This window comes from Mirounga angustirostris, unplaced genomic scaffold (genome assembly GCF_029215605.1).
Source record: "Mirounga angustirostris isolate CCGP_5_RB_7025 unplaced genomic scaffold, mMirAng1.0.hap1 SCAF_6, whole genome shotgun sequence".
Classification (NCBI taxonomy): domain Eukaryota; kingdom Metazoa; phylum Chordata; class Mammalia; order Carnivora; family Phocidae; genus Mirounga; species Mirounga angustirostris.
In genome coordinates, this window is record NW_026991714.1 from 101,363,497 (window position 1) to 101,372,790 (window position 9,294).

Genomic DNA, 9,294 nt, shown 5'->3' on the forward strand with positions numbered 1-9,294 from the left:
CATGACATCCCATCTGTGTGATGGACTAGTTGTTGGAAACTTCTTTCTGCTAAACCAATAATACAAATAACACAAAATCAGGATACAGTTTATAAAGGGTGAGGGGAAACCAAGGCTTTAAAAGAAACAAATCCCTGCCACTTGTGGGGTCAGGGAGGGCTTCATGGAAGTGGCAGCACCTGAACTGGGCCTTGAAGGGTGAAAATGATCAAAACAAGGAAAAACAGGTGCGGGGGGCACATGTTCCGGATGACAAGGCAGCGGAAGGCCCTGTACAGAAACATTCATTCACCCCTTCTATGAATGTTTATTTGCTAAGCAGTGAGTAGTGGAATGAGGGTGTGTGGCTGGGCAAGGTCAGTAGGCTGGAATCAACAGTGAAAGATTAAAATCTTTAAAAATCCTGACCTCCCAAGCATGCTAAGTAGAGGATGGGACATTTATCCACATCCCTGGGTTTCTCCTTCAAGCTAAACTACTCTCCTCTTGTGTAAATGACTCAGGGGTTTGCATCTTTTCAGGAAGCTTCCCTGCGTCACTGCCTCTGGTCAACCCACCCTGCCCCCCCGCCGCAGTGAGCCAGCCACAAGGGCGGTCATGTGATCCAGGCCTGGCCAATCACAGCACTCCAGCCACCTGGCCGCTGTAATGGATCCAGTAAAAGCCCTTCGCTGGGACTGATACTGACTCCGGGAGCCAGCAGCTCTCTCTCTGCTGGAGCAGCATGCTTCCTGCCACATGGAGAATGCATATCAGGGGCCAGAGAAAATGAGGCCAACAGGCGAAAAGAAACAGTAAAGTGGAGACGACAGATGGCCAGAGTCCGGGGGGCATTAACCTCACAGTTGCCATGCCGAGACCCTGGTTCCTACCTTTGTGCCTCCATTTCCAAGAGCTGTTCCAATATCCACCCCCTTCACGAGGACCAGTAAATTCCTTCTCTAGGTTAGTCTGAGTTGGGTCTCTGTCCCTTGCAACCAAACAGTCCTGGGTGATACGGTCCTGTTTCCCAAACCCTCCCCCCGGTGACCAAACAGCCAATGAGAACAAAAGAGGGTGACAAAGCAGCCAGTGAGAGCAAAGGAGGGTGACGAAGCAGCCAATGAGAGCAAAGGAGGACGAGGAAGCAGCCAATGAGAGCAAAGGAGGATGGTGCCTGTGCAGAGCGGCAGCCCCCACTGCCCTTCGGAGAGGTTGTCCCTGTGTGCTTTCTGGTGAGCCTGCGAGCACTTGGTGCTGTTAGGGTGAAACTGAAAAAGCACAGGGGGTGTGGATCCAAGTGAAAGACAGGTAAGGAGTGGGAGCCTCTCTGATATTTCTGCCCTGAACACACACACATTTGCCCCCTTGGAGATTCAATCCTTTGGTTTAGGGCTTCTTTTGAAATATAAGTATGAGCTGGGAGAGAAGTTTAGGAGGCAGAAAGTAGGCCAATTTGCCAAAAACTCAATATGCCTTAGATGAATGCACCAAATTTACTAACTTAACAAAATTACCCCAAACTTGCTTCTTTTAACAATATAAAGTTCTCAGCAATTCATATAAAATGTTGACATTCTGGTTTCCAACAAGAAACAGTTGGGATACGTTGGCTTGGAATCAGTTTGCAGAAAGGTTCTGCAGGAAAGGGTAAAATTGTTCAAGCAACCCAAGAGAAGTGAGTACTCCGATGGTGATAAGCAGCACCAGGAGTGGTGATAACTATTATGGACAAGGGTGATGTCGGGGCTGAATGGGGACAAGATAATTCATCTCCCCATTCATTTATTTAACATATACATCCTAGTTAGCTGTGCTGTGCCAGGCCCAGGACTCAGGATACAGCTGTGACAAGAAATGATCTGTGCCCTCAAGGAAATCAGAAGGGGAAAACTCAGGGCATCAGTAGCAAGATGCAGCCCCATGATTCTAGGTCAAGATATAGACAGGCACAGGGCCACTGAGGAACAGAGGTGGCTTGGTCCTCTCTGCCTGAGGAAGTAGGAGGGAGACATGATGTTTGATCTGGGTTTTGAAGGACGTGTAGGGGTTTGCCAGGTAAAGAAGAACAGGGAACGTTTTCAGGCTGGAGTAAAGTCCACTCTAAGATTCTGAGGCACAGGAGAGGGGAAGGAGAAGAAGAAGATGCTAGTGAGGAGTGTGGAGGCCAAATCACCAGGCTTCCAAAGAGCCAAAGAGAACTTTACTTTTACCCTGTGGCTAATCGGAAACCCTGGGGGTTTTATCAGAGGAAGGAAGTGCCTGTCTCCATGGCAGCTCTGACAAAGATGGACCAGGAATGCTGGAAAGGAGGGGGCTAGAAGACAAGGTCAGAGGCTACAGGTTGTCCAAGTGATAGGTGAACGGGGTGGAGTAGGAATTCACTCATTCAAAGATATTTATTGACCGCCACCTGACTAGAGATAGGCTCGAGCCCAGATGATCCCTGCTGGGGATTCAGTGGTGGGAAGAAAGTTGGGTGAACAAGAGTGAGGCAGGAGAAGAGCCTTCCAGACAGTGGACAGAATATGGGGGTCCCGAAGTGGGAAAGATATAGGCTCTTTTCAGGCATAGAAAGAAAACCAGCGTGGCTAGGGCCTCAGGACTGTGAGGCTGGGAGAAGCTGAAACTGAGGCTGCAGTGGAGCTAGGGCCAGTCCTTCAAGGCCTGGTGGAAATGCCACCTCCACCAGGAAGCCTCCCCAGATCACTGCAGTCAGATTCGTCTCTCCCTCTCCCAGCTCCTTGCCACTTTTATGAGGACAATGCTGGATCATTTTCTGGCCCAATGCAGACACTCCATCAATGTTTGTTGAGTGAATGACTGTTTGGAAGAGGGAAAAAAGAGCAGTGTGAGGCAGGTGGTGCTGGGGGGTGGGGGGTGGAGGGAGGCAGAGAAGCGGGAAAGCAGGTTGCTACGGGGAGCAGGTCAGCCAGGACAATTGTCAAGATGGTGTTTTTTCAGACGTCCAGTCACAACAATTTAGTGAACACATACACAGCATTTTAAAGAAATGAAATGGACTTAAAATGTGAGAATGCCAAGTGCAGAGTGAGGGTTCATACCCCTTCATGAAGTCTTGTTCTAGTCACATACACGCCCAAGATGTGCTTCTTTCTGTGGTCATGGCAAACAAGTTTGAAACCCTCAAAATTAGGATGTAGATTTGGCTTTTGTATCAGAGACCGAAAATAACTCTGGCTTCAACCAAATAAACCGTTTTGTCTCTCTCCGTAATGGTCAGGCCCTGGCAGTCCCAGGCTGGAATGTGACTCCAAGTGCCGGGGGGTGGGGGGGTGAGGGGGAGGCCCAGGCTCCTCCCTTGTGGGTGCTGCCCAGACAAGATGGGGCCACTGTGTCCATGCTCCAGCCAGCAGGGACAGGCAGCAGAGAGGGGAGGGCATGGCCTCTTCCCCTGAAGGCCACAACCGGGCCGCGGCTCCAGTCACTTCTGCTCACAGCCTGCGAGTCACCGTGGAGTCACACGGCCCTGTGGAGCCGCAGGGGAGCTGGGGAGTGTGGTCTCTGTCTGACAGCAGGGTGCCCAGCTAGAAGTGGAGGTTTCTGTTACTACAGAAGGGGAGAGGGGCGCCTGGGTGGCTCAGTTGGTTAAGCGACTGCCTTCGGCTCAGGTCATGATCCTGGAGTCCCGGGATCGAGTCCCGCATCGGGCTCCCTGCTCAGCGGGGGGTCTGCTTCTCCCTCTGACCCTCCTTCCTCTCGTGCTCTCTGTCTCTCATTCTCTCTCTCTCTCAAATAAATAAATAAAATTTAAAAAAAAAAAAAAAAAGAAGGGGAGAGTGGGCATGGGGTCATCCAGCAGCCTCTGCTCCAGCCTGGGTTTGAGGTCTGTTGCCTGGCTGGGGAGGCCCTCTTCCTCTGGATCCCCATGCTCTTCAGACTGAACGAGAGGCGCCGGGCTGTGCAGCCCACGGTGTGGGACTCGGTGCTGAGCAAGCCCTGAGGGAACGAAGCCATCTGCATTGTCATTCCCTCTTCAGACCTGCTCTTTCTCCTCGCTTAGACCTGTTAACAGTGGCCCAGCCCCAGGAGCCCAGGCTAGGAGTTCCTGACACACGGTTTATAAATACTCTTCACCCAGCCTCCAAGGGACCTCTCTCTTCTGCAGGATCCTGAGAACGAAGAGATCAACTGACACCGACTGACCCAAGGAAGCCCCTGCGTCGGGGTCCCCAAGACCATTACCGGTTCAGATGATTTGCTAGGACTCCCAGGAGCCCACAGGGAGCCACATTCACGGTGAAGACCTGCGACAGTGCCAGGGTGAGCCAAGTCGGCACAGGGTAAAGGCTGGAGGAAACCAAGCAAAGGCTTCCAAGAGTCCTCATCCTGTAGAGTCACACAGGACACGCTTCACTCCAGCAATGTGTGGTGACGGTGCACGTGCAACGTCTTCTGCTCGAGAAGCTCCTTAGAGAGCTCTGGGTGCCGGCACCCAGAGTATTTACTGGGGGCAGGTCACATAGTTACCCTCTGCCTAGACGCACCAAAACTCCAGACTCCCCAAGAAGACCTCCTCAAAGGTCGGCAGTCTCCAGCCTGCTGTGCTAACTCTGTTCTGCACAGTTGCCAAAGAAGGTGGCATTTGACATGGGAAAGTCAGGAACAATATCGAAAGGATGAAATCCTGCCAGGTTGACCCCCAACTACTGCTCCAGCCTTCATCCGAAGCTTTTCCTGAGTCCCAGTCATTACCCACCCTGATCCGAGCAGTGGCAGCCCCATTGCACAGGGCACACCCCTGCCACAGTGTCACAGAACCCAGTCCTCGGGCCCTGTCACCCTCTCACACTGAGTTTGCAACGCTGGGAGGGCATCTTCCTGCACCGCAAGAATCGCATCCGGACTGTGTTCTTGTGCACGAGACTGTCTTCTCGGTTGGTCTTTGGGGGTCCCCAAGGCAGGCTGGATCTTATTTCTCTCCGTTTCTTCCTTCCACCACCACACCCTCCATGCTCTGATAAACAGAGAGCCTTGCATACAACAGAGACACCATAAACTCAGCTGTGTGGAACTTCCCATCTCCATGGGTCAAGGATGGTGTGGCTCTGGGGAAGGAGTAGACCAGATGAGCTCCCATGTCCCTGGGATTGATGATTCCAGGATTTTCAGAGTTGGAGAAACTCAAATTCAGCATGGCCGCCTGAATCCTGAACAAGGCAGGCTCTGGAGCCTGGCGTGTGGGCAGAGAGAACAGAAAAGGAGCAAAGCCAAAGAGACCCAGTCAGGCGGAGTCCGGACCCTGCAGGGCGCCAGGTGGCAGGAGACGGCGAAGGAGCCAGCACCTTCCTGGGTGTCTGCTCACTGCTGAGGGGCAGGACCTCGGCTGGTCTGTGCGTGAACAGGAGGAGCCCTGGCCCAGCAGCCTTGTCTCGGCTGATGCGGGGCCCCTCCTGGATGGTTCCGGGAGTCCTTGGGGAGACATACTTCATTGAGCGGATACTCATGTAGATGCTGCCAGGCCCTGGGCGCCCCCGCCCTTACCCAGGGCAAGGTAAAGGTTGGAGGGCCTGGCTGGGGCTGGCTGCCTGACAAAGGTTAGGATTAGTGGGGAGGCCAGGGGTGAGGGAAGGCTGCCCTGCTTGGGGCGGAGTTTCCGCTGGCGTCTCTCATTGACTATAAATGTGTTTGAGAGGAGTCAGCTGTCTCTTACCCCACAGGGCCAAGGAAGCAAATGTTGAGGGAAATCTGGAAGGAAGCCGCCCACCCTCTCGTTGCAAGGCAGGAATCAGGAAGGGATGGGAGGAGGGAGCAAAAGCCTGACTCCTTGGGTCAGTCCCGTCTTCTCTAGAGGCCAGCCCTCTCAGAGGGAGAGGCATTGGGGCTGCCCAGCCTTCTAGAGAAGCTGCACAAAGAGTCAGACCAGGTGGCGGCCTGGAGCATGGCCGGTGGTGCCAGGTGGCCCCAACTTGGTCACTCACTCGGCCATGTGTCCTTTGCTGCCTGTGCCTCAGCTGCACCATTCGTAAGGGGGTGGGGGGCAGTGAGAGGACCTGATGGTTGTGTGACTGGTTTCCTCACCTATAAGGTGATGAGGGATGTTGTAGGCTCAGATGAAATCACGTGTGTGGAGACTCTGGCCCAGCCAGGCCTGAGGTCAAGGTCTCCACTGGCCACCTGATGGGGCAGGTTCAGTGACAGAACCCTGGCCTCAGCCTCCTGGGCTGTCGCAGGGCAGTGTGCTCAGGCTAAAGGGGACAGTGCTTGCCTTTTCCAGCCTGTTTCCCCAACTAGAGTAAATGCCATAGCCCAGAGTCTGGCCACGGCCTCCAAAAATTCCAAGCAGCATCCCCCTGCCTGGACATCAAGCCCCTCCAAATATCACCAAGAGAAACACTTGTCGTTTGCGCCTCCAAAAAGATGGCTGCTATTTCTTATATTCCGTCTCCAGCTTTCTTTTTTTTTTTTTAAGATTTTATTTATTTATTCATAAGAGACAGAGACAGAGAGAGAGGCAGAGGGAGAAGCAGGCTTCCTGCTGAGCAGGAAGCCCGATGCGGAACTCCATCCCAGGACCCCGGATCATGACCTGAGCCGAAGGCAGACGCTGAACCATCTGAGGCGCCTTCCAGCTTTCTTTTTAAAGCACAGTTAATTCTGCTTTGCAAAAGTGTGAGCCTTGGGGTTAATTAGATCAACTGTGGAATGTTCCAGAGAGAGAGAAAGATAATCCTGAACCTTACAGACAATGATTTCTGGATTCATACCTTTGCATTCTTCCACAGAATGACAAAACTGGGCGATCGAGTCATCTTACAGATGGGGAAACTGAGGCTCAAGGGAAGGTGCTGGGAAGCAGAGCCAAGCAACATCCAAGCATCCTCACTTCTTCGGGACTTCTTGCCCGACACTCAGGCTGACACCCATATTCACCCAGGACTTGTCTAGGAAGATGCAGGGCTCCCTGCGGAGCTGGTTACCTCCCTGTGGGGGTATCGCCAGGGGTGGTAGTGGAATGTGGGGGCTTGATCTTGGAGTTCAGCCAGGCCTGGGGTGACATCGTGGCCCCACGTGTATGACTACGTGCACCGAGGTCGGCCCCCGGAGGCACAGCTGTCTCCTGCATGAAACGGGGCTGGGTGCGTGATATCTGCCTCTCGGGAGTTGTGGGCAGGATTAGACATGACAGAAAAAGCACGTTGATGGGAACATAGAAACATTCGTGCTTTCCTCCTCTCCCTCACCTGTTTGGCTCAAAAAGAAATTTTTAAAAATTGGTTTTTTTAAATGTTTTGGGGGGTTATTTTTTTTAAAGATTTTATTTACTTGACAGAGAGAGAGAAAGAGAGCACAAGCAGGGGAAGCAGGAGAGGGAGAAGCAGGCTTCCCGCTGAACAAGGAGCCCGATGCGGGGCTCGATTCCAGGACCCTGGGATCATGACCTGAGCCAAAGGCAGACGCTTAACCGACTGAGCCACCCAGGCGCCCCCCAAAAATTGTTTTTTAAAGTTAGGGTTTTTTGGGCGCCTGGGTGGCTCAGTTGGTTAAGCGACTGCCTTCGGCTCAGGTCATGATCCTGGAGTCCCTGGATCGAGTCCCGCATCGGGCTCCCTGCTCGGCAGGGAGCCTGCTTCTCCCTCTGACCCTCCCCCCTCTCATGTGCTCTCTCTCTCTCATTCTCTCTGTCTCAAATAAATAAATAAAATCTTTAAAAAATAAATAAATAAATAAATAAATAAAGTTAGGGTTTTTTTTTTAATTGTCTGCGTTTGTTTGCTCATTTGTTCTTAGTCTCCGAGCCCCCACAATGGTGTGAGACCGGCCACTGGCACGGGACCCGGGAGGCAGATGGGGGAGGTTTGTGTGCGGTTTGTCTTTCCTCTTTTAGATTTGTTCTCAGGCCCTGGTTATTCACCAGAGAGCAGTAAATATACAGTCCCTGTCCCCAGGAGGCTAAATACGAAGAAAAACAAGGTGCCAGAACGAGGCAGGGCCCACAGTGCAGGGAGAGGGTGGAAGGGCCAGTGCCGAGGAGGGACCCCATCCAGGAGAAGTGAGGGGCAGTGGGCGCTTCCCGAGTGGCCATCAGCACTGGGGCCTGTCCCTCGCAGTACTGTCTGGGCCGCTTGCCCTGGGAATCCAGGTTGCTGGGACATGGTTACGATGGATGTCAGAAGCCAGGGCGGGGCCTGGCCCCTCTTGCCCCATTGCCTGAACAAATGCGATCAGTGAGCACAAACACCAATATTTCCCTGCAGGCTGAGACTCACTTGGAGGGTTCCCACGGGATGGACTCATGCACCCTCAGCAGGTACCTCACTGAGCTGGAACCAAGGCGTGGCTTGGGGATTCACAAGATGTCAAATAAAAACAATAAAACACAAGCTCTTCTGCCCTTGATCGGCCCATAGGCCTCACGCTGCCCCCACGCAGAGATGGGGGCCCCCGCGTCCTGGCTCCTCGCAGGCTTTTTTCTGCCCTGGCCGCCTGCATATCCTGTCTTCACCCAAGGGACTTGCTTCTGTCTGCTTAGCCATCTGGTTACACATTAGCATCACCTGGGACCCTTCTCAAATATACTGACACCCACCCCCCCCACACACAGAACAAAGAAACCAGGATCTTTGCAGGGGGTCCTGGGAGCCTAGACTTCTCCAAATGATTCTGAAGTGCAGCCAGGAGTAAGCCACTAGACCATCGCTACCCGCGTAGGGGGCCAAGCTGAAGTCCCATTCCTCCAGGAAGTCTTCCTGAACTTACCCCGTGCAGGTGACTCTCCTTCTCTGAGCACCTTTGAGCCACGGGAGGAGCAGTCACCAGGCCCTGGCGGCAGCCTGCTTTGTGTCAGATGGTAGATAGCAAGAGGAATCCCAGCTTTGCCCCTCACTAGCTGTATATACTTGGTTGCTACCAAACCACTGAGACTTAGCTTCTCCATCTACAAAATGGGCATTAACAACAGAATCTACCTCACAGGCTGATATAAGACATTCCCACTGATTGATTCCATTCTCTAGCCCTCCCCCAGCCCATGAGTCCTCTATTTCTAAAACTACAGGTTCCCACAAGCCCAGCAAGGGACCCAGTTCCCAAAGACCTCTGTCCCTGTCTCCACCCATGTTCCCCATCCTGCATGCTGGGAGCAGCCCCTTGGCAAGGCACATCTTTCCTCATTCATCCTTCCAGGAGGACTCCTGAACCTCCAAGTCTGCCTTTGCAGGTGGCTGTGAGAAACAAGGAGGGGAAGAAAACCACCCCCAGAATGTAGGGATCCCTTTCCTTAGGATCTGTTCTAGCCAGACGGGCAGAGCCTGCCCTGGCTGTGATCTGGCAAGGGGGGAGGGGGTGAACTTG